Genomic DNA, 25314 nt, shown 5'->3' on the forward strand with positions numbered 1-25314 from the left:
ACATAGATAGCATGAATCTAGTTTCTATATTTGAATATCATAGATATGATTCCTAAATTAGATTCTTACAATGATATACTACTGTTGCATAACTTTGATTACAGTAGCATTACTTATTCATATTGAATTGATTCATGTATGATTTACTTACCAATGTTATACAAGTAATTGTAATTATTGATTTCTTTCCATATATGAAGTTACCATATATGTGATGATATGATTTGATGCATGTGTATGCTTAAGTATGGTTTGGAAAGGAGAGGTGTCCTTTTGACACTTCTGTTCTTGGACTACTACGGGAATATTATGGGATGTTTCCGGAGATGCCCTCTGGACACCTTCCTAAACTGTTGGATGACATATCTAGGATTGTCTAGTAGTGTTTGGCTAGGATGTCCTGTTATGTCGACCCTAATCGGAGGGGTATTGAGACCGAACGACCCGTGGTAGCAATGGGGATTCATGGGCGCTCAAGACCGGTAACCAACCCGTGAGAGGACAGGAATCACATTGTGGGGGCCATTTATTGGTAGGGTTGCATATGGTTAGACTTGGGCTCACGGGCGCTTAAGACCGGTAACCAACCCGTGAGAGGACGTGAGAGCTTCCCGTTTACCATATGTGGATGATCAATAGGGTTGATGAGTCCGTAGTCGTGGACTATGAGGACTCTAGTGTGAAGGATACCGGAAAGGATCGTCGGGGACGAGGAATGGAAGTATCTGGATCCGACTTGATGTAACTAAGTAGAAGACTTGCATTTGGCTAGGTTTTACCCCGACATGCGCCAGCATTTATACCAAATGGTTGTGAGAGAGTGTGTTGACTTAACCCCCGCCAAGGTTTGTCCCGAGGGATGAAGGACCCATTACCAATCGGCTGCTCAAGACCGGTGAAATGATCCGTGAGAGAATCCAAGATATCTTAAATGGTTGAGGATGTGAGTGGACCTTCCAAAAGAAGTACGGTGCTATGACTTAAAGCATGTCTGCCAATAGAGACCAGCATACATAGAGTTAGATTCATTCATTCATTGCTTGTCTCATATCATATTGCATTTATGTTTGTTCTGAATGCCGCCATTTATGTTATTATGGATTTTTAATCGCCTTTACCGAGTTTCTTTGAAACTCATTCCTTTATTGTACAATGTTTGTTAGACTATCCCGCAGTACCGAGTACTATGACGGTCCCTATGAAGAAGCGCAAGGCGAAGAGGCATATCTCCAGGAAGGTGATTGCGGTTACCACAATTACTCTGAAGGTCCCGCGAGTGGTTATGCTCCGTACGATGCTTAGTCCGACCATTGAGTGGAAGCGTCCTTGTGCCATTTATGAGATTTACACTTACAAGGATGTTGTCTATAAAGTGGAGAACAATTTAGTTACCCAATGTACTAGCTACGGGGATTAGATTTTATTTAGTTTATTCTCTTTAGAGCTACTTTTCCGCTGGTTGTAAAGTGGGATTTTTGCCTCACTCTCTCTTTCCACTCCATCATCCAACCCATATTCATTTCATTTTTTTTTTTCTTTCTTTTTTCTTCTTCCTTTTTCCCCCCTCTTTTTTTTTTTTTTTTTCTTTTTTTTTTTTTTTTTTTTGCTGCTGTTACCTCTCACCTCCACTCCTCCTCCTGTCTCCCCACCCCCCCCCCCCGGGGTGCCGTCCCCCCCCCTGCCCAGGCTTATTATAACAACCTACCACCCCCACCCCCCCCCCCCACCCACCCCCCCCCCTCCCCCCCCCTTCGCCCGCCCCCCCACCCCCCCCCCCCCCCACCTCCCCCGCAAGCGGCAAAACCAATCAAAAAAAGGGCACCGAACCCCAACCCCTAGACAAGCTCCAACTTGCTAGGTCACATTATTTTGATCGCTACAACAGTCCAGGAACACCAATCCTCGCTATAGTCTAAAATGCAATTCAGACAAGGGCACCAACCCCAACCCCCTAGACAAGCTCCAACTTGCAAGGTCACAATGTAAACCAATAATTCAAGTTCCCCAAATTACATTCATGAGATAGATTCTTCATCACTAAACATAACCTCGAAAATAATAGACAATCACTTGTGAATACAGGTTACCTCAACTTGTGTAAGATGCATGGTAACAATACTTGTTTCTCTTTTTCTCCAACTCTTTTTTTTTTCTCTTTTCAATCTTTTTCAGTTTTATCTCTTTAAAAAAGCCATACAACCATGTTCCCTTCTTTTCTTCTGCTGCTTCTCTTTTCTTCTCTTTCACTTTCTTTCTTGTTCAGCTAAACAAAAGACTTATTATTCCCAAGCTTCAGATCTCCATAGCCAACCAACGTCTTCTGGTTCGACCTCCACGCTATTCCCTACCTCCTCAAAACGTCTTCTCTTTTGCTGGAGTTTGCTCTCCTTTTATAGATTAATTTAACTCAGAGTTTGAATCAAACTCAGAGTTCCTATCTGACTTAAACAAGGAGTGTTTTAACGTACAAATCGGACTAACTTCTAGATCTCCAACGAACAATCCCACCGTTGGATTTGAAGATCAAAAAGTCGTGAAGCTCTCCTCCAAAAATCGGCTCAATCTGACACTGGATGACCATCCGATGAAGAGGTTGATCAAAACTGGACTCAGAGTTTGAATCAAACTCAGAGTTCCTATCTGACTTAAACAAGGAGTGTTTTGACGTACCAATCGGACTAACTTAGAGATCTCCAATGAACAATCCCACCGTTGGATTTGAAGATCAAGAAGTCGTGAAGCTCTCCTCCAAAAATCGGTTCAATCGGACACTGTATGACCATCCGATGAAAGGGTTGATCAACGCTGGACAGAGACCCTCAAAAACGGGATTCTTGAGTTTTCTTTATTTGAATTGGATTCTTTCTCTCAAATCTAATTTCCATATCAAAGCCCACTTAAGTTGCCAACAATGACAACACCTTCATTTTAGGCCAATGGAACAACATACAAGATGTGGAAAAGAGCTTGAGATTTGCTTTCCAGATGAAGCTTTTAAGGAAACAAATATGGTAATACTATCATTTTGGGTTTTGAGAAATACAGCCTTCTAGATGTTTGAATTCTTAGGAGATCTTAATTATTGAAAAATAAGCTTGAAAGTGATTACAGATTAGGAAATACCAAAATGATGACCAGAAGTTTTGTGATAGTGAATGCCTGGGAGCCTATCTTTGACTTAGGATTGCCTTTGTTTTATAAGTTCAGTATAAAGTAGAGAGAACCCATATCAGTCTTGATCTGTTTCAGGTGGTTTTAGCAGTATTGGGTCTTTCGATGGATCCTGCTGCTGATCATTACAGGTTAGATAGTGTACGTAGCAACCTCCATGGTGGGGGAAGCTTCAGGAGTGGTAGTTTTCATGGCAGTTTACGTGCTAACAGTTCTTCGAGGTGGAGAAACAGTAGGAAAGATGTCTTCTCTAGATCATCTGTATCGCGAGGGGAAGCTGTTGATGATGAAGAAGCTTTGATATGGGCTGCCATAGAAAGATTACCAACTTATGATCGTATAAGAAAAGGTGTACTTGCCATAGCAGAAGGAGAGAAAAGAGAAATTGATATTGATAATCTTGGGTTCACTGAGAAGAAAATTTTGTTAGAAAGATTGCTTAATGTTGCAGAGGAGGACAATGAAAAGTTCTTGTTGAAGCTCAGACAACGCCTTGATCTGTGAGAAATTCTCCTCTTCACCCTTCTTTCTTTTGAAAATATGAACATCATAATGCTCTGTTTTGGTTCTTTTTTCAATCTAGATCTGTCTCCCTAGGGAGAGTTGCGTGTATAAGATTATGTGATAAGTAAAAGGTTTTGTTCAATGAATTGCATCAAAAGGGTTCGTTCAATGAAATGTATCAACTTTGAAGCTTTTGATGTAATTGCCAAGTACATAACACTTTTTTCCAACTCTCTTCATTTTCAGGGTTGGAATTGAACTTCCCACTATCGAAGTCCGCTTTGAGAATGTAAATGTAGCAGCAAAAGCTTATGTGGGAAGTAGAGCCTTGCCCACGATGATCAACTTCCCGAAAAACTTCATTGAGGTATTCAACCTTTAAATCATTCGATGTGAAGTTTTAGGCACAAATATTTCTCAAACATTATACTTACCAAGTACTTGGGTGTCTAGTTTAAAGGGTCCCTTGGTTAGTATTGGTATTCTTCGAAATAAGAAGAGAGAACTTGATATGGAGAAATTATGATCAGACCAGGTTCATACCTGGTTTGACCCTCGACCCCGGTCAAGACAGAGGGAACCGACTCGCTCCCGAGCGAACCGGATCCAGAAGATGGCTTGCTGAGGAAGAAAAGTTATTCAGCTACAAGCACGCCCTAATCCTACTTATGAATTAGGTTAATTACCCTAATGATAGCAGACTCGAATTGACGGCTGCGGCTAATCATTATCGAAGGGATAATCACCGTATAAACGAAAGGTTATCTCAGGAGTCCTCTACTAGTCCAAACTAGTAGAAGTCTATTGCTCAACAGATCTAACTGTTAAGATCCAACGACTACCCGAAGAAGGCTCAAGTGCATCCAATGAAGGAGACTCGAAGGTACACTCTATATAAACCTCACTGCCATACAAGGTGGAGGACACACAATCTGAGACTCAGACTCAGATTCAGATACATACTGATAGACATAAACTATCAGCGGCTTACGATCTAGATCACCTTTCCCAGTTCTTTATTCCTTAGCTCTGTGCTTCTAGCAGAGCCATTTGTGATTAAGTTCATCAACTGACTTAGCCTTCGGAGGTGGACTCCCGACCCCCGCGGTCGGGCCACATCTGACGTTTTCGTTTTGCAGGTCATCACGAGGAGATCTAAGGGCTGAGCAGATTTTGGACGCATCATTTGGCGCCGTCTGTGGGAAACAACTTGAAAAGCCATGGTGACTAGATCAGCAGCAGCGGCCGTAGCCGCTGCACAGCGCAATTCCGGTGTTCAGATCCCTTGAGCGAATAATCCAAATATTCCCCAGGGAAGCCAAAATTCTATCGAGGTAGATGGTGGTCAGGGAGGACGTAATCCTCCTGATAGATTCCAAGATCAATTGAATCAGGTAAAGATTCAACTTTTGGAGGTGAGCCAAGCACTCCACATGCTCACCAGACGAGTGGTTTTACCACAAGAACCTGATCAACGCGATTCAGGGAGACGTGCGTTGCCACGTGATCAAAGATTGGCTGAAGACCGGAATATCGGTCAGAATTTTCGCGAAGGAGACCGAGGACCTAGGAGGATTGACGATCAACCTAGGCGAGACGATCGGTTCGACAGACCGCAAGAGAGTACAACTGATTCAAATTCAAGGTTGGATACAGGGGTAAGAACTCACTCACCAACTGTCAGAAGAACTGTTTGTGATGATCGAGGAGTTCGCAACGAGCGGAATGTTCAAGAAGGACGGGCTGTTCGTGATGATCGAATAGCACGGGATGATCGTGTTAATCGAGGTCGTGATCATATCACTAAAGATCACCCGACCCAGATTGGTCAGAAATTGGCCAACATCAATGAGAAATTAGGGCAGTTGGCTAAGGGAAGGATAACTAAGGATATTTCCTCAGTCATTCAGAAGACCCCCTTTGCCGAGCCAATTGCGGGATATCAGTTTCCCCATAACTTTCATTTGCCTACCTTTTCTACATTCGATGGCTCCGGAGATCCAACAGCTCACATTGGCTATTACCAACAGACCATGGCGCCTGTGTAATTTCGATGAAATTTTATGCAGGGTTTTTGGTTCATCTTTAACTGGAGCAGCACAAAAGCGGTTTTCGAACCTTCCCTCTTGAAGGATCGTAAACTTTGATGAATTGGCACGCAAATTTATAGGGCGATTCCAGAGTGGAATACAGGTCAAAAAGACAGAGGAAACTTTGTTTACTGTCAGACAAGGAAAAAACGAATCAATCAGAGAGTTTCTGAAAAGATTCAACAAAGTAACGATGGAGATAGAAAATTTGGATGAGCAAGTAGCCAAAACTGCTCTATTCACGGGACTCACTAAACGGAAACTCCTGGAGTTATTACTACAGGATATGTCTGCGACTTATGCTGAGTTGGTACAGAGATGCCAGAAGCAGGCTGAAGTCATGGAGATTCTAGATGCGCGCCAAGGAGATAATAAAGTCTCCAATAAGGAACAGAAGGCTCCTGAGCAGAAGCAGAAGCCAAAGAAAAATGTCCGTGATCGGGTTAGAAAATCTCAGGCTTGGCGCCAAAGGTCTCCCGGTAAAAGTGAGTACACTCCATTGAATGTTCCTCGGGCTGATATTTTAAATATCATCAAAAGAAAAAATATCTTGAAGTGGCCGCCTAAAATTCTTTTGAAACCCGGAGAGCAGCAAGATCGAGAAGATATTGAGAGATTAATATCTCACGGACACTTGTCCAATTTTGTTAGCAGAAGGAGGGAGCAGCCACGTGAGCCACGCGCGGCTGCTCCTAAAAGGGATCGTTCGGTTAGTTCAGAACGATCAAGGGAGGCTCCGAAGTCTAAGAAGGGCAAGGAGGTGATTGAAGCTACTCGGTCACCGATCCTTACCATCTTCGGGGGACCAAAGCCCGAATCACTCCGGAGTTTGAAAACAAAATCCAAATTTGTCGGAACCGGAGAGACGCGGAAGCGAAAAAAGCTGAATGGTGAAGATTCTATCACCTTTGGCGAGGAGGACGAAAGAGGCGTTTGTTTACCTCATGATGACGCCATAGTCATCAAGGTAGAGATTGCACGTCGGGAAGTGCATAGAGTTTTGGTTGATACAGGGTCTGCAGCTGACCTAATTTCTTATGAAGTGTATCAAAAATTGAAGGTGGATCAGGACTTGATGGAACCTTCATCCACACATCTATATGGTTTTGCAGGGTCATCTGCGGTGGCGGAAGGATCTGTCCAGTTGGACTTATCTATTGGAAGTTTTCCTAAGGAAACAACCGTCCGAATCAATTTTTTGGTGGTTCGAAACTGCCAGCTTACAATGTTATCCTCGGGCTACCATCTTTATCCAAGATAGGTGCTATTGTTTCGACAAAACACCTGAAGATAAAATTCCCGACTAATATGGGAATTGGTCAAGTCTCCTCTGACCAGAGGATCTCTCGGCAATGTTACGTTGCCTATTTAAAAGACAAGGAGGGCCCGAGGAAGGTAACTGCCCTACCTATAGAAGTTCGAGACGATCGGGAAGAAGCAGAGATGCAAAGACCCGAACTAGTGGAGAAGCAGGAACAAATCCAGCTGTGTACCGAGGATGAGAAAAAGATTACTTATATCGGGTCTGAACAGCTGGAGGAATTTAAAGATGACTTGAAGTTATTTCTTCAACAAAATAAAGACATATTTGCATGGTCTGCTGAAGACATGCTAGGAATCGATCGGGCTGTCGCAGAGCACAAACTCTCGATAGATCCTAAGGTGAAACCAATGATACAGAAAAGGAGAAATTTCTCCATTGAAAAGTATGAAGCCGTTCGTAGTGAACTTGAAAAACTCAAGAATTCTGGTTTCATAGAACCAATTGAATGCCCAACTTGGTTGGCCAACGTGGTAATGGTAAAAAAGGCGAATGGGAAGTGGAGGATGTGTACAGACTACACAGATCTTAACAAGGCTTGCCCTAAAGATTGCTATCCGTTGCCTCGGATTGACCTCTTGATAGATGCGACTGCAGGATATGAAACTCTAAGTTTCATGGATGCCTACTCAGGGTATAATCAGATACTTATGAATAAGGAGGATGAGAAGTTTACAGCTTTCATGACTGATCGTGAAAGCTATTATTATAAGGTCATGCCTTTTGGCCTGAAAAATGCAGGAGCCACATATCAGAGAGCCGTCAACAAGATTTTCAAAGATTTGATAGGGAAGAATGTTGAAGCTTATTTTGACGACATGCTTGTAAAGAGCTTTACAAAAGTAAATCATATTGCAGATTTGACTGAGGTATTCTCAGTACTGCGAAAGTATCAAATGAAGCTGAACCCGGAAAAGTGCGCTTTTGGAGTTTTTTTTAGGAAAATTTTTGGGCTTCATGGTGTCATAGAGAGGAATTGAGGCTAATCCTGCCAAAATACAAGCTCTGGTTGATATGGAGGCTCCCAAAACTGTTCGTGATGTGCAGTGTTTAACAGGGAGAGTTGCTGCTTTGAATAGATTCATCTCCAAGTCTGGAGAAAAATGTTTGCCTTTCTTCAAGGCACTCAAAGAATTGAGGGGCAGCAAGGAAGCAAAATGGACCGAAGAGTGCCAGAAAGCTTTCGAGGAGTTAAAAGAAGCACTCGGACAACCACCGATTTTGTCCAGACCAGAGAAGGGGGAAATATTACAGCTATATCTAGCGGCGTCCCTTTCAGCGATCAGTGCAGTACTTGTTCGTGAAAAAGATAACAGTGGCCGATTTACTATGTAAGCCACGTGTTGTAGATGCGGAGACAAGATATTCGTAGATTGAGAAGCAGGCTCTGGCTCTCATGATGGCCGCCAGGAAGCTAAGGCCATACTTTCAGGCTCATCCAATTGAGGTATTTACAACTTTTCCTCTTAGTAAAGTTCTTAATAAACCTGATTTATCTGGAAGGATGGTGTCCTGGTCGGTCGAACTCAGCGAGTTCCAAGTGAGCTTTAAGCCCAGAACCGCAATCAAGGCTCAGGCGTTAGCCGACTTTGTAGTAGAAACTATTGCACCGATGGAATCCACCATCGAGGATCCCATTATACCAACCACTTGGGAGGTATATGTAGACGGTTCGAGTAATAAAGATGGAGCATGAGCTGGAATTCTATTAAAAAGTCCAGCAGGATTTATTATTCGATATGCTTTAAGATTTGCATTTGAAGCAAGTAATAACGAAGCAGAATATGAGGCTCTGATAGCTGAACTTCGGTTGTCAAAAGCATTGTCTATTGCAGATGTTACTATTTATAGTGACTCTCAACTTATAGTCAACCAAGTCCAGGGGGAGTATGGTATTAAAGAACCACGCTTGCAGAAATATCAAGAGATAGTGTAGGCATTTCAAAAGCAATTTCGGAATTTGAAGATATCTCAGATTTCGAGGAATGAAAATTCAGTAGCAGATGAGCTATCCCGACTAGCCAATGCCAAAGAAAAGAATCTAGACCCTTTGGTCTATATTGAAGAGATAACTTTTCCAAGTTATCATGAGAAAGAAATTTCTTATATTGAAGCAAAGCGTTGCTGGATGGATCCGATAATTGAGTATCTGAGAGATGACAAATTACCTGAGGATCCGAAAGAGGCAAGGTTGATCAAGATACGATTAGCGAGATTTGTCATTAAGAATGGGAGACTATACAAAAGATCTTATTCTGGACCCCTTATGAGATGTATAGGCCCCGAAGGAGCAAAATCAGCTTTGGCTGAGGTTCATGAAGGAATTTGTGGAGCTCTCATGGGTGGACGAGCCCTAGCCCACAAAATTCTAAGACTTGGGTTATATTGGCCTAAGATCCAAGAGGCTGCTATGGAATATGTTCATCGGTGTGGTAACTGTCAAATTCATGCTACAGTATCGAAGCGCCCGGCTGAAACCATGACTTCAATTCTAGATCCCATTCCCTTTGCGATGTGGGGAATTGATATCATGGGCAAATTCACCAAGGCGTCAGGCGGACGGGAATATCTTATAGTAGCAATTGATTACTTCACGAAATGGGTTGAAGCCAGTGCACTGGCAGCAATTACTGAGAGAAAAGTGGAGAAATTCGTGCTTGAGTCAATCATATATCGCTTTGGGATTCCAAAGATTATCGTCATCGACCATGGTACTCGGTTCGACTGTCCGCAATTTGAGCAATTTTGCGGAACATATATGATCGAGCATCGTATGTCCTCAGTGGCATACCCCCAGAGCAATGGACAGGTAGAGGTTACTAACCAAACGCTACTGGAAGGAATAAAGAGAAGACTCGAAGCTGACAAGGCTTCTTGGGTCGAAGAACTTCATAATGTACTGTGGGCCTATAGAACTACAGTTCGAACACCCACAGGAGAAACTCCATTCAGGTTGGCATATGGATCCGAAGCATTGGCACCAGTGGAGATAATGGCGGGAACATTACGGGATCGAGAGTTCGAGGAAAAAGCAAATGAGCAAGGACTGCTTGATAGTCTTGATCTGTTGAACGAAGTTTGGGCAAAAGCAATAGCACGAACTCAACATTATCAAAGAAGGATAGCATCTCATTATAATACTCGAGTGAAGAATCGTCGGTACTTAGCCGGAGATTTGGTGTTGAGAAACACCTTAGCTTCCGACCCGCGTCACCAAAGAAAATTGGACCCTTCCTGGGAAAGACCTTATATGGTTGTAAAACCAGTTGGTTCAGGAGCTTACAGGCTGAAGAACATCAACACCCACAAAGAGTTGGACCGTTCGTGGAATGCCAGGCATCTCAAAAAGTTTTATCCTTGATGATGATTTCAATTTTGTTCGCGATGTAAACATTTTCAACTCAATCAATGCAATTTTTGGCTTTCAACAAATTATCTTTTGATTGGAGGGCATCATACACCACATTCAAGAACAAGATCCAACTATAAGGCATCGGTTTAAAACCCGAGTGAGTTCCTTCTTAGACTTATTGTATTTCTCCGGAAATCCTTAAGTAATGGCATCGGTTTAAAACCCGAGTGAGTTCCTTCTCAGACTTATTATATTTCTCCAGAAATCCTTAAGTAAAGGCATCGGTTTAAAACCCGAGTGAGTTCCTTCTCAGACTTATTGTATTTCTCCGGAAATCCTTAAGTAAAGGCATCAATTTAAAACCCGAGTGAGTTCCTTCTCAGACTTATTGTATTTCTCCGGAAATCCTTAAGTAAAGGCATCGGTTTAAAACCCGAGTGAGTTCCTTCTCAGACTTATCGTATTTCTTCGGAAATCTTTAAGTAAAGGCATTGTTTCAAACAACTAAGACCTAATGCAACAGCGATTCAAGTGGCTAGCAAAGTTCAAGATGAAGTTAATTTCTTATTTCTTCAAAAGATCGAAAGAGGCCAGTATCAAAACATAAGATTACAAGAGCTGGATACAATCTTCGGTCAAAAAAAAAAGTCATCATCGGTGATTATTAAGAAGTCATACAAGATCGGCACAACTTTGCTAGAACAAACATATGAGTCAACCATTGGTGTGGATTCAAGGAAAAGAAGAGGAGAAATGAGGATTACAAGAAATATCTCGGTATGCATAAGATCCTTCGCAATTTCATACTCTTTGTCCAGCTTGTCCAGGAGAAGTATGGTCCTCGACCAAACTTGCATTCAAGACGAGCTCGTCATAATTGACTCCTTCCAGGGGAGAATAAACAGGAGAATCTTCCAGATAATGCATAATATCTGGATCGGAAGGTGGAGGATCAATCTTATCTTTGGTCCAGTCGGGAGGAGGAATACCCAGGTCGGTAAATACTTCAGGATGGCAAACAGCACTGTAGGGAGTCGTATCAAAATGAGGATCCTTCCTTAATATTGATTCCCATACTTCGTTCTCACCATCCCGGTACGCCTGCAAGTTATAAGCATTCAGCATATCAACAAAGGGCTTACTGTGTAAATACTTGAAGACGCAGGCTCTACGAACATCAGTTGGAAGGGATTCGGGCAAAGGAACGACAGCTTGCCTTTGGGGTAACGTTTCAGATCCTTTGGCTCCTGACTTTCCAACTCCTCGTTCCAGTTGCCGGATCTTCTCCCTGGCATCATCCAAGTCCGACTGAAGACGACCGATCATCGAATTCTTTTCTCGAAGCTTGGAAACTTCATTGCTTAACCTATTGAGCCTAGAGGCTGCTTCCACTTGATTGTGGAAGTTACCAGTAAGACTCCTGCAAACAACTTCCGAGTTAAAAAGGAGCAGAAGAGTAATTTTTCAGAATCAAAAGATAATGAAGAAAGACTTACATCACCAGTGACTTCATAAAGACTTCATCTGGAAGTTTGCAAAGCACTGCGCTCTCAGAAGTCATTCGAGCAGCAGTGCACCATTCCAACGCTTTGTCAAACTCGTTTGACACTAATTCGGGCGAAGGATGAGAAGGATGAGCTACATCAAGAGAAGGATGAGTTGCATCACTTGTCACCCGACGGCGCTTCCTGGTGGCAAAATCCTCCAACTCCAAAGGAGAGGAGGAGGATGCCAAACAAGCACTAGAATTGGAAATACGAGCAGCACCTGCTGGGACCACACCTTCATCAGACTCCAACATAGTCTCCTTCGGGGGTGCACCAACGGTCTCTGCAACAGGGGCGTCAACAGTGCCATCAACAATGGAGTGATCAAGATCTTCCTGGGAAAGACGAGCGATCACTTCGGGCAAAAGAGGCGCAAGGACGGCATTAATAGAAACTGTGGGAATCTGACTTGAAGATTCAACAACAGCAGTCGCCTTACGCTTGGAGGGTTCACTAGCTGAAACCACCTCCCTGGCCCCAACCATCGCCGAACGATTTTCTTGCTAGACTTCGCTCTGATAAAGTTCGGGTTGATCTTGGGAGCCACTATATAAATAGAGAAACCGTATCAGTACAGATATCCAACGACGACAAAAAAAAGGGAAAACCCTAGTTCTCTATCACTTATGGAAAACCCGATTAACTAAACCCCAAGTACTACTACTGTGCAATTTACTCAGGGGGGAAGTGGGGAAAGAGGTGAGTAATCAAAAAACTCACTTGTTCAGAAGTTGATAGAGCTATTGTTGGAGTACGAGGAATACGGAAGCAGGTAGAAGGACGGAATGTCGCTTTAGCACTTTAGCAAATCTAACTTGCAGATAGCAAGATAGATGGAGAGTACCCACGAAGGCTTTAAATAGCCTCAGGTATTAAGACGACGGTTGAAAGCTAAGGACAACCAATGGCCCAGATTGAAATGACGCTTCGAAATCCGCAGAAAGCAAGATCAATGGTCAGAGGGATGCCACATGGAAACATGTGGAGGCGAGCACCCGATGCAGGGATACCTCCAATCGTCACACCGCCATTGTAATAATGGATGTATTTCCGATTCATTGGAAACAGTGAATGGTATAACAGAGCAAGGAAACGTTTGGACTTCGCAGATACGAGAAGGGAAACGTGTGGACTTTGCAATAAATGAAGTAGTGGGGAAGATTAATGCATCTTTCCAAAACGCATCTTCACAATATCTCTACAAGATTATTATTCGTCGAAGAATGTGAAGTTAAGTGATAAGTTTTATCATTTATACTTTGATATTCAAGACAAGAGTTCAGCAGGAGACAGGGAAATGGAAAGGCCAACATGAAAAAGAAGTGTCTATTCATTAGCAAGGAGGTCAATCTTTACAAAAAAAAAAAAAAAGATAACTCCCTAAGCCTCTTCTTCATTGTTGCCCGAGGGACCCTGGTCGGGAGGACTTTTCTCAGGATCTTGAGAAGAGTCTTCCTCAAGAATGACATTGTCAGAGTCCTCTTTAGCAATAGCTTGAGACTCGGCTTGTGACTTCTCCTCTGGAAGCGCCGGCTCGTCAGCCAAGTATGCCTCATATTGAGGGTCAGCTGGAAAAGGATCATTTTCTTCCCGAGCCTAGTCTGGGAGATCCATGCCTAATTTCCCGAAGACCTCTTTATGGCACACCTCACGAAAGGGAGCAGTATCGAAGGAAGGGATTGATGCGAGAATTCACTCCCAAACGTCATTCTACCCCAAGCGATAAGCTTGAATGTTGTAGGCACCTAGCAGCTCGAAGAAAAGTACGTTGTTCAGGTATTTCCGAACACACTCCTTCCGAAGCTCTGGCTTGATATGCTCGGGCTTGCTAGGAACCGCCCACTTCAGATATTCTTCGTTCTCCCTACATTGAAATTCAAGCCTGTCACCGAACAACGTGGCAGCTTCTTTTTGCTTCCTGGCCTCGCGCTCGGCAGCAGCGGCATGAGCCTTTGAAGCAACAAGGGCATCCTTGAAGGAGATCACTTCTTCCTTATGCTTTCTCTACAGCTCCTCAGCAGCTGCAGTCAGCCGGTCTATCTCAGAATTGGCCTTGGCCAAATTCTCTTCACAGGTTTGCAGCAAGGAGCTGTTGCGGCCAACCCAGCTCAATGCTTCCATGTGTTGATAGAAGCTCAACACAGCATTCCTGGGAAGGCGGAAAATATCAGAAGAAGTCATAATAAATTATGAAAAAATAAGTAAGCAAGAAGACCGGTACCTTGTGGATTGACTAACAAGGGCAACGTCATCCAGGTTTTCAAATTCCTAGCAATCAGAAGGAACAAGACTGAGGGAGCTCCACTCTGCAGCTTTCTCAGGGTCCCAAGCCACCCTGTCGGTCAACTTCAGGGTCCACTGGGGGGTGAAGACCTCCTCACAATCCATTGAAGTTTTGGATTTTTTATGGGAGGAAGCATCAATTAAATCATGCCTCCTTTTGGTTCGGGCGGAGGAGGAGACATTAGACCTCTCCACCATTGGCTTCTTTCCTTTACCCGAAGCATCAGCCACGGGCCTGATATTCCTGATACCCCTATAAGAGGGGTCGGGAGAGGGAACAGAAGCCTCTTGATCTACGGTCAAGGCTCTGGGTGATCGTTGCTCGGCTATCACAACGGCCCTAGCGGCCTTCACTTGCAGGTTCTTGGGGTTCATTCTTGGAGGCACTGCAAAGAAGAGCAAGAGTCAAAATTAAAGACATATCACTTCAGTAAAATTAAAGGATGATGGTTAGAAGCTCACAATGAGCCAAGCCCCATTACTGAAGAATGGAGTTATACTCCACCTCAAGTCCATGTATCTCTTGATACCATGGAATGGATTTGATCTGACATCCGCCTCGTCTTCTTTGGATAAGGGAAGGCCTCGGTTATTCTCGGAAGAAGAAGTACACCGCCTCCAGGCGGTTGGGAAGTTAAGATCCGATGGAGGCGCTCGACAGAAAAAGTATCGTTCGCGCCATCTTTTGTGGTTAGAAGGGCAAGTTCCTTTGGCAAGGATGCTGCCCCTCCAATCAAATTCAGCCTTATTGCGTTTGGACAGAAAAACCCATCGGGGAGGATGGGAGATAGAAAGAACATGAAAATGTACAAAGAGAGAAAGAGATGGCGTAATGCCAAGTTCAAAACACAAACCCAAGAAGCCGACGATGAGACGCCAGCTATTGGGAAGGAGCATTCCGGGACAAATGTCCCAATGATTCGAATCATGGAGAACAAAGGATTAAAAAAGGGAAAGCAAACCCCGCTTTCCAGTGCATCTATGTACAGAGAAAATTCACCCGAAAGGGTTGAATCAACCCTCTCATCAGGATGGGGAGCCCTAACCTGATAAGAGGAAGGAAAATCAAAATCTTGGATGGCTGAAAGAAGGGTTTCCTCCTTATAAATGGAGGGAACAGAGCCAGGTCCACCATTGGACCTGGAAGTATGAGGCTTCCTAGAAGACTCGGCAATCTTGGAAGATCCAGACTCTAGGAGGACAGAAGGAGTTTCGGTTTTTCTCTCTAAACCTTTTTGAGAAACTTCAGCAAACTCGTGCCAGAGGACAGTTAGGGTTTTGTTATCACTATCCGACTGTTTGGAAGGAGGAGAAGCAAAAGCTTCATTACCACTACTATTACCGACACTGGGTACCAAAGAAGCCCTATTATCCGCCATTACTTGTTTCAGTAAACTTCAAAAAGAAAAAGACCAGTAAACTTACTGATTCAATGAGGCAAAAGCTTGAGAGCAAGAAGGCGCGAAGCAGACAACAAAGGTTCAAATTCCGGACAGGAAGAATGAAACCTATGAAGACAACGAATCACTTTTAAAACACCCGCACGAGTGTTCGGGAATCTGAACGATCGAGATTGATTCAAAATCGACGATCGAGATTGGAAGACGTTTTGAAAGTTTGAACTCACGAATCCGAAACAGGCGTTCGGAAACCATCGTTTGGATTACGTGAGCAACGACAGATCGACTGCAAGGAGACACGTGGCCTTACCCTCACAACGCTCGAGGAAAAGTGACCACCGCATTAAATGTGATATGACATTTAATGGAACACGTAGAGACTATCGCCTGACGAAGAACCCAGTTAAAAACCAAGCCCTCAGGATCGACCAAACGCTTGGTCTGGGGGGCTCGTGATACGGAGAAATTATGATCAGACCGGGTTCATACCTGGTTCGACCCTCGACCCCGGTCGAGACAGAGGGAACCAACTCGCTCCCGAGCGAACCGGATCCAGAAGATGGCTTGCTGAGGAAGAAAACTTATTCAGCTACAAGCACGCCCTAATCCTACTTATGAATTAGGTTAATTACCCTAATGATAGCAGACTCGAATTGACGGCTGCGGCTAATCATTATCGAAGGGATAATCACCGCATAACCGAAAGGTTATCTCAGGAGTCCTCTACTGGTCCAAACTAGTAGAAGTCTATTGCTCAACGGATCTAACTGCTAAGATCCAACGACTACCCGAAGAAGGCTCAAGTGCATCCAATGAAGGAGATTCGAAGGTACACTCTATATAAACCTCACTGCCATACAAGGTGGAGGACACACAATCTAAGACTCAGACTCAGATTCAGATACATACTGATAGATGTAAACTATCAGCGACTTACGATCTAGATCACCTTTCCCAGTTCTTTATTCCTTAGCTATGTGCTTCTAGCAGAGCCGTTTGTGATTAAGTTCATCAACTGACTTAGCCTTCGGAGGTGGACTCCCGACCCCCGCGGTCGGGCCACATCTGACGTTTTCGTTTTGCAGGTCATCACGAGGAGATCTAAGGGCTGAGCAGATTTTGGACGCATCAGAACTCAAAATCCTTCACAATGTTTGTGGGATAATCAAGCCTGACAGGTGAGGACACTGAGATGCAAACTCAGTTACAACTTCCATAATTTAGACCAACAACTTAGTTTAGTCATTAAATCAATTTAATTTTTGCAGATTGACATTGCTCTTAGGACCTCCAGGCTCTGGGAAGACTGCATTGCTGTTGGCTTTAGCAGGAAAGCCTGATAAAGATCTAGATGTAAAGAAATCAAACATCTTATATTATTATTTTAGAAACTCCCATTATTCTTCTATATCTATTCTGGAAATCATATTTTGTACTGAAACCTAACACCTATTTCTGTTGAATTCTCAATAGTACTCTGGGAGAATAACTTATAATGGCCATGATATGAATGAGTTTGTTCCACAAAGAACAGCGGCTTATATCAGTCAACGTGATCTCCACATGGGGGAGATGACAGTGAGAGAAACATTAGCCTTTTCTGCTAGATGTCAAGGGGTTGGAACCCGTTATGGTATGTCGGATGTTACAACTTTTAAAGTACTAGTTGGCAAGCTTGAGGCTGATGAATGATATCAAGTTTGAATCATTTGTTTTCAAACATGGAAATCTGCAGAAATGTTGCAAGAACTGGCAAGAAGGGAAAAGGAGGCAAAAATTAAGCCCGATCCAGATGTTGATCTTTTCCTGAAGGTAAGGTATCCTCTCATTAAGTTTATACTAATTGAATTTCAAGATGCAATACTTGTGTTCTCCAGGATAACAATTGTGGTGGTCCATTTCCCAAGTAGGTTCTTATTCATCTTGAGATTCACAAGTTTCAGTTCAGAATTTCCAATGCTCATAATGAATATGATTGAAGAATTAATGAGTCATGTTAATGACGACTATATATGTTGGAGTCAAGAGATGAGGATTTTGGTTTCCATCTATGCAGGCAGCATCAATTGAAGGACAAGAAGTCAGTGTAGTAACTGATTATATTCTCAAGGTATTAGCACTAAAACCCCACCTATGGATATGGAGATTTTGAAACTGCTAGCTTACTATATAAGATGCTGATCAATTTTCATGGTGCTCCACATTGAACTGAAATGTAGATATTGGGACTTGACATATATGCTGATACCATGGTGGGAGATGAAATGCTATGAGGTATCTCAGGAGGACAAAAAAAGAGAGTCACAACAGGGGAGATGCTGGTTGGAGCACCAAGGGTGCTTTTCATGGATGAGATATCAACTGGTTTGGACAGTTCAACAACATTTCAGATTGTGAATTCACTTAGGCAATCCATCCACATTCTAAATGGGACTGCTTTCATCTCTCTCCTCCAGCCAGCACCAGAAACTTATGAACTATTGGATGACATTATTCTCCTATCAGATGGGCAGATTGTGTATCAGGGGCCACGCGAACACGTGCTTGATTTTTTCGAATTTGTGGGTTTCAAATGTCCTGCAAGGAAGGGAGTAGCTGACTTCTTGCAAGAGGTTAGTTTGTCTCTGTCATCCAGCTTTCAAACCCTTTCCTATTTGTTTGTTTCTTTTTGTTGCTTAAAGAAGCATCTTGAGGTGATGGGACTATATTAATTTGATGATTTGGATGATAGGTTACATCCAGGAAAGATCAACAACAATACTGGATATCTATAGATGAACCTTACAGGTTTATTACTGTCGAAGAATTTGTAGCAGCATTCCAGTCATTCCATGTTGGTCACAGACTAGCAGATGAACTTGCCACCCCATATGATAAGAGCAAGAGTCACCCTGCTGCCCTGACTACTGACACTTATGGTATTAGCAAGAAGGAACTATTGAAAGCCTGCACAGAAAGAGAGTTATTGTTGATGAAAAGAAACTCATTTATCTATATTTTCAAGACAGTGCAGGTTGGTAGTGGCAGTTTTTATCAACAGTATATCTTTAAGAGCTTCTCACTAATGTCTGTAATTCTGAGGGCTCTTTCTTGTTTGACAGATAGTTCTTGTAGCATTGGTGACCATGACAGTCTTCCTACGTACTGAGATGGACAAAACTTCAGAGACTGGAGGGGGACTTTATGTGGGTGCTTTGTTCTTTTCTCTCACCATTATTATGTTTAATGGAATGGCAGATCTTGCATTGACTATTATGAAGCTTCCCGTATTCTACAAGCAAAGAGACCTCCTTTTCTATCCTTCATGGGCATACTCACTGCCCACATGGATCCTAAAGGTCCCTATCACATTTCTTGAAGTTGCTGCTTGGGTGTTCATAACCTACTATGTTATGGGTTATGATTCAAATGCTGGAAGGTAAAAACTAAGTAGAAAGGTGTTTGTCTATAGTAGTACAAACAAATTCTATTTGTAATCTTGTTGGTTGTTGATTCTCTAGATAGCTAGTAACCAGAATAATGTTTTCCATTGCAGACTTTTCAAACAGTACCTTATATTCGTGTGTATTAACCAAATGGCATCTGGATTGAACCGTTTGCTCGGTGCAGTGGCAAGGAATATGGTTGTCGCACAGGTGTTTGGTTCGTTTGTATTACTTGTGCTCATGGTTCTTAGTGGATTTATGATCTCACGAGGTATGCTTTTGTGATTATAAATCGATATTTCATTTGTTGTTTTCAGTCACATACTGTATTGCAAGTAAGATTTTTGAGAGATTCTTTCTTTTTCTGTCACAGAAAGTATAAAGAAGTGGTGGATATGGGGCTATTGGATCTCTCCCATGATGTATGGACAAACTGCATTAGCAGTGAACGAGTTCCTTGGGGAAAGCTGGGGAAGAGTAATGCTTTTTTCCTTCCATCATTTAATGAACAGCAAAAGAAGTTCAAATAAAATTGAAAATGTTATTCCCAGATCGACACTGAGAGGGGGGGTGAATCAGTGTCTTCAAAAATTCACCACAATGTGGCTGGGTCTACCAAACAGTGTACCACTCGTAGCTATCAACTGCACAAGGACACGTCCACCACACACCACAATGTGGCTGGGTCTACTAAACAGTGTACCACCACTTTGCAATCAAGGCACTCCAATATGTGCAACAAAGAAAAATAAACAAAAAAACGCAATGCACCAGAGTTTACATGGTTCGGCCAAATTGCCTACATCCACGGAGTAATACCCTACCTAGGGTTTCGTATATTACTCAATACACTCCTATATATTTTGACTGCTACAACAGTCCAGGAACACCAATCCCTGCTATAGTCTAAAATGCAATTCAGACAAGGGCACCAACCCCAACCCCCTAGACAAGCTCCAACTTGCTAGGTCACAATGTAAACCAATAATTCAAGTTCCCCAAATTACATTCATGATCTAGGTTCTTCATCATTAAACATAACCTAGAAAATAATAGACAATAACTTGTGAATACGGTTTACCTCAACTTGTGTAAGATGCATGGTAACAATACTTGTTTCTCTTTTTCTCCAACTCTTTTTTTTTTCTTTTCAATCTTTTTCAGTTTTCTCTCTTTAAAAAAACCATACAACCATGTTCCCTTCTGTTGTTCCATTGACCTAAAATGAAGGTGTCGTCATTGTTGGCAACTTAAGTGGGCTTTGATATGGTACAGCAACACACAAAAAGGTTCCGAGAGAAAGAATCCAATTCAAATAAAGAAAACTCAAGAATCCCGTTTTTGAGGGTCTCTGTCCAGTTTTGATCAACCTTTTCATCAGATGGTCATCCAGTGTCCGATTGAGCCTATTTTTGGAGGAGAGCTTCAAGACTTCTTGATCTTCAAATCCAACGGTGGGATTGTTCATTAGAGATCTCTAAGTTAGTCTGATTTGTACGTCAAAACACTCCTTATTTAAGTCAGATAGGAACTCTGAGTTTGATTCAAACTCTGAGTCCAGTTTTGATCAACCTCTTCATCGGATGGTCATCCAATGTCCGATTGAGCCTATTTTTGGAGGAGAGCTTCAAGACTTCTTGATCTTCAAATCCAACGGTGGGATTGTTCATTGGAGATTTCGAAGTTAGTACGATTTGTACGTTAAAACACTCATTGTTTAAGTCAGATAGGAACTCTGAGTTTGATTCAAACTCTGAGTTAAATTAATCTATAAAAGGAGAGCAAACTCCAGCAGAAGAGTAAGGACGTTTTGAGGAGCTTGGGAATAGCGTGGAGGTCGAACCAGAAGACACTGGTTGGCTATGAAGATCTGAAGCTTGGGAATAAGAAGTCTTTTGTTTTGCTGAACAAGAAAGAAAGTGAAAGAGAAGAAAAAAGAAGCAGCAGAAGAAAAGAAGGGAACATGGTTGCATGGCTTTTTTAAAGAGAGAAAACTGAAAAAGATTGAAAAGAGAAAAAAAAAAAAAATGGAATTGGAGAAAAAGAGAAACAAGTATTGTTACCATGCATCTTACACAAGTTGAGGTAACCCGTATTCACAAGTGATTGTCTATTATTTTCTAGGTTATGTTTAGTGATGACGAATCTAGCTCATGAATGTAATTTGGGGAACTTGAATTATTGGTTTACATTGTGACCTAGCAAGTTGGAGCTTGTCTAGGGGGTTGGGGTTGGTGCCCTTGTCCGAATTGCATTTTAGACTATAACAGGATTGGTGTTCCCGGACTGTTGTAGCAGTCAAAATATCTAAGAGTGTATTGAGTAATATACGAAACCCTAGGTAGGGTATTATTCCGTGGATGTAGGCAATTTGGCCGAACCACGTAAACTCTAGTGCATTGCGTTTTTGTTTATTTTTCTTTGTTGCACATATTTGAGTGCCTTGATTGCAGAGTGGTGGTACACTGTCTGGTAGACCCAGCCACATTGTGGTGAATTTTTGAAGACACTGATTCACCCCCCCTCTCAGTGTCAATCTGGGAATAACAATTGGTATCAGAGCCAAGTTCCCGTGAAGAGAAGTGTAACGACTTCGGGATTTGATCAGAGAGTTTGTAAGAATGGCCACAAGTGAAGGCAGCTCCAAAGACTTTGGGAAAATTTCTATTTTTGATGGTACATGATATGTTTTTTGGAAAAGAAGAATGCAGATATACATTGGATCTCTAGGGTATGATGTATGGCAGTCTGTGATTAATGGTTATGAGGAATCAGTAGCTCCGCTTATAGACAATGAGGCAAAAAAGGGATTATGCACACAATCTTAGGGCATTAAATGCTATCATGTCTGGGCTGAATGAAGAAGTCATGGCTAAAGTAATGAACTGTGATATAGCTAAAAAAGTCTGGGACAGGTTGATAAGCATCTATGAAGGGGACATCAAAGTTAAGAAAGCCAAACTGCAAATCTTCAGAGCACAATTTGAAAGTCTTAAGATGACTGAAGAAGAAGACATAGACAGCTACATGGTCAAAGTAAATGAGGTTGTAAACTCCATCAGAGGAGTTGGAGAAAAAATTGAAAATTCTGTGATATGTCAGAAGATTCTCCGATTTGTGCTTCCCAAATATGACTCCAAAGTCTCGGCCATTGAAGAAGCCAAAGACTTGGATACAATCACTCTTGATGAAGTACATGGAACACTTAAAACCAATGAGATGAGAACTGAAAAGGGCAAGTTCACAGAGAAGGAAGCAGCATTCAAAGCAATGAAGAAACTAAGGGTCAAAGAAGAAAAAGAATCGAAGACTCGATGATGAACTTATAGCTTACTTAGCTAGAAAGTTTAAGAAAGGAACAGGTAAACACAAGGGAAAAGCACCTTTTAAGTGCTTCAGTTGTGGTGGAATAGGACACTTTGCCTCTAAATGTCCTAAGAGAGGAAACATAGATGAAAAGGAAGATGAAGAGGAAGAGAGAAATGATTTGAAGGGAAAGAAAAAATTCTTACCAAAGAAAAAGAAAAGCCATTTCAAAAGGAGAAGTCTTTTGACTAAGAATGAATACTACTCCTCTGAAGAAGAATCAGATGAAGACAATGACTCAACTGATGCGGTTTTATTTATGGCTATTGAAGATGATGAATCACCTCAAACTAAAGAAAAGTCTGATGATAATGAAGACACTGAAGGTGAAATTGATTATGTTGGTGAGTTGTACTCTGCCTTGCTTGATCTCAAAAAGGAAAGGAAGGAAAATAGAGAAATGAAGAATCAACTTGAAAATTCTGAGACAACAATCAAGGAGTTGACTGTCACAATTAGTGAACTGGAACATGTTATAAATGATTCATCATCTTACCTCTCTCTCAAGTGTGAAGAGTGTGAAGAACTTGAGAAAGAAGTTGGAATGTTAAGATCAGAACTTGAAGGAGAACAAAAGAGGAGTTATTTAGAAGCTACCACATCATCCACTCCAGTTACATTAAACTCTAAGGACAAGACAGTTGAAAATCAAGTGACAGGGACTACTCACTTTACTTCTACTTGGGGAAGAGATAAGGTACTAGATGAGATCTTGAGTGTTCAGAGGTCACCTCATATTAAAACTGGTCTTGGATACTCAAAGGGGGAATGTTCAAATGTAAATAAGACCAATGAAAATAGAAATACAACAAATCCAATGAGTCTTGATGAGGAGCACCAAAAGAATCCATATATTGGGAAGACCAAGCCAAAGATGAGTAAAGAAGGCAATACTGGAGCTTATCATACAACATTTAATGGTCAAGGCTTTAATGGGTATTGTTATGGATGCAACAACTTTGGACATAAAGTGGCAAACTGTAGAAGACAAAACAAGGTTGTGGCATTCAACAACATAAACAGATTTGCTCCATTGGATAAGGTTAAAATAGAATGCTTCAGGTGTTTCAAGTTGGGACATATTGCAAGGTATTGTTGGACTGCTCTTCCTTCACAGAAGGAGATAAACCTTCCCCAAAAGCTAGCTCAAAGACATGCACAAACAATTCAAAGAAAATCGAGGGAACCTATTGATGTATCAGATAAAGCAGTTTGGGTTGAGAAAGTACAAAAAGGAAAAAAGATAAATTCCTTGGTAGTTCAAACAGCTTTCAAGGCTCATAGTAGCGAGACACCTTGGATTCTTGATAGTGGGTGTTCCACACATATGACAGGTGACAAGAATAGGTTCTCAAGCCTTGATGTAGTGAAAGGTGGTTCAGTGAGATTTGGCAACAATGATGGGGCCAAGATTGAAGGTAGAGGCTCAGTTAAGCTGGATGAAGGAAAGTTAAAATCCAATAATGTTCTATATGTGAGTGGGCTCAAACACAATCTTCTTAGTGTGAGCCAAATCTGTGATGGTGGATATGAAGTTCTTTTCACTAAAGAAGGTTGTGAAATCAAGAAGCCAAAAAGTGGCAAAGCAGTGGCTTTAGGAACCAGAACAACCGGAAACTTATATGTCTTATCAAACACTAGTGAAGACAGGTGCATGGTGAGTGAAGAGGATGAAAGCTTGTTATTGGCATAGTAAGAAGCAAGATTCTATATCTTTGTCTACAGCAAAAGCTGAATATATAGCAGCTGCAACCAGCTATACTCAAGTGATTTGGATGAAGAGACAAATTTCTGATTTTGGCATCAAATGTGATAAAGCTATAGCTATCAAGTGTGATAACATGAGTGCTATCAATATCTCCAAGAATCCAGTGCAACATTCTAGGACCAAGCATATTGATATAAGATATCACTTTTTGAAAGAAAAAGTGATAAAAGGTGAAGTGAGCTTGGAGTTTGTTCCCACAGAAAATCAAGTGGTTGATATCTTCACAAAACCACTGTCCAAACATAGTTTTGAGAGATTAAGAGTAAAGCTTGGGGTTGTGGCTCCAAGGGGGAGTAAGTGAAAAAATACATAGAACATCATCTCTCCATAGGATAGGAAGGTGCGGTGGGCACTCCTATGGAAGAGTCTATGTAGGGGGAGCTCTATGGTAGGGGTAGCACAAAGCACCCTTTGTACTTGTTGTCAAAGGGGGAGAGAAAAGAGAAAAGGAGGTTGAGTTGCCAACAATCCCAAAGGGGGAGATTGTTGTTCCATTGACTTAAAATGAAGGTGTTGTCATTGTTGGCAACTTAAGTGGGCTTTGATATGGTACAGCAACACACAAAAAGGTTCCGAGAGAAAGAATCCAACACACAAAGAAAACTCAAGAATCCCGTTTTTGAGGGTCTCTGTCCAGTTTTGATCAACTTTTTCATCGGATGGTCATCCAGTGTCCGATTGAGCCTATTTTTGGAGGAGAGCTTCAAGACTTCTTGATTTTCAAATCCAACGGTGGGATTGTTCATTAGAGATCTCTCAGTTAGTCCGATTTGTACGTCAAAACACTCCTTATTTAAGTCAGATAGGAACTCTGAGTTTGATTCAAACTCTGAGTCCAGTTTTGATCAACCTCTTCATCGGAGGGTCATCCAGTGTCCGATTGAGCCGATTTTTGGAGGAGAGCTTCAAGAATTCTTGATCTTCAAATCCAACGGTGGGATTGTTCATTGGAGATCTTGAAGTTAGTACGATTTGTACGTTAAAACACTCCTTGTTTAAGTCAGATAGGAACTCTGAGTTTGATTCAAACTCTGAGTTAAATTAATCTATAAAAGGAGAGCAAACTCCAGCAGAAGAGTAAGGACGT

At 42.0% G+C, this 25314-nt stretch overlaps 1 pseudogene; it reads left to right on the plus strand.

Annotated features, from left to right (window-relative positions):
• Positions 1-3276: 3276 nt before the first annotated feature.
• The window catches only part of LOC149018591 (pleiotropic drug resistance protein 1-like), a 42701-nt pseudogene continuing 20663 nt past the window's right edge, over positions 3277-25314 (plus strand).

This window comes from Hakea prostrata, chromosome 4 (assembly GCF_041222555.1).
Source record: "Hakea prostrata isolate BN-2017 chromosome 4, UWA_Hpros_2, whole genome shotgun sequence".
NCBI classification, from domain to species: Eukaryota; Viridiplantae; Streptophyta; class Magnoliopsida; order Proteales; family Proteaceae; genus Hakea; species Hakea prostrata.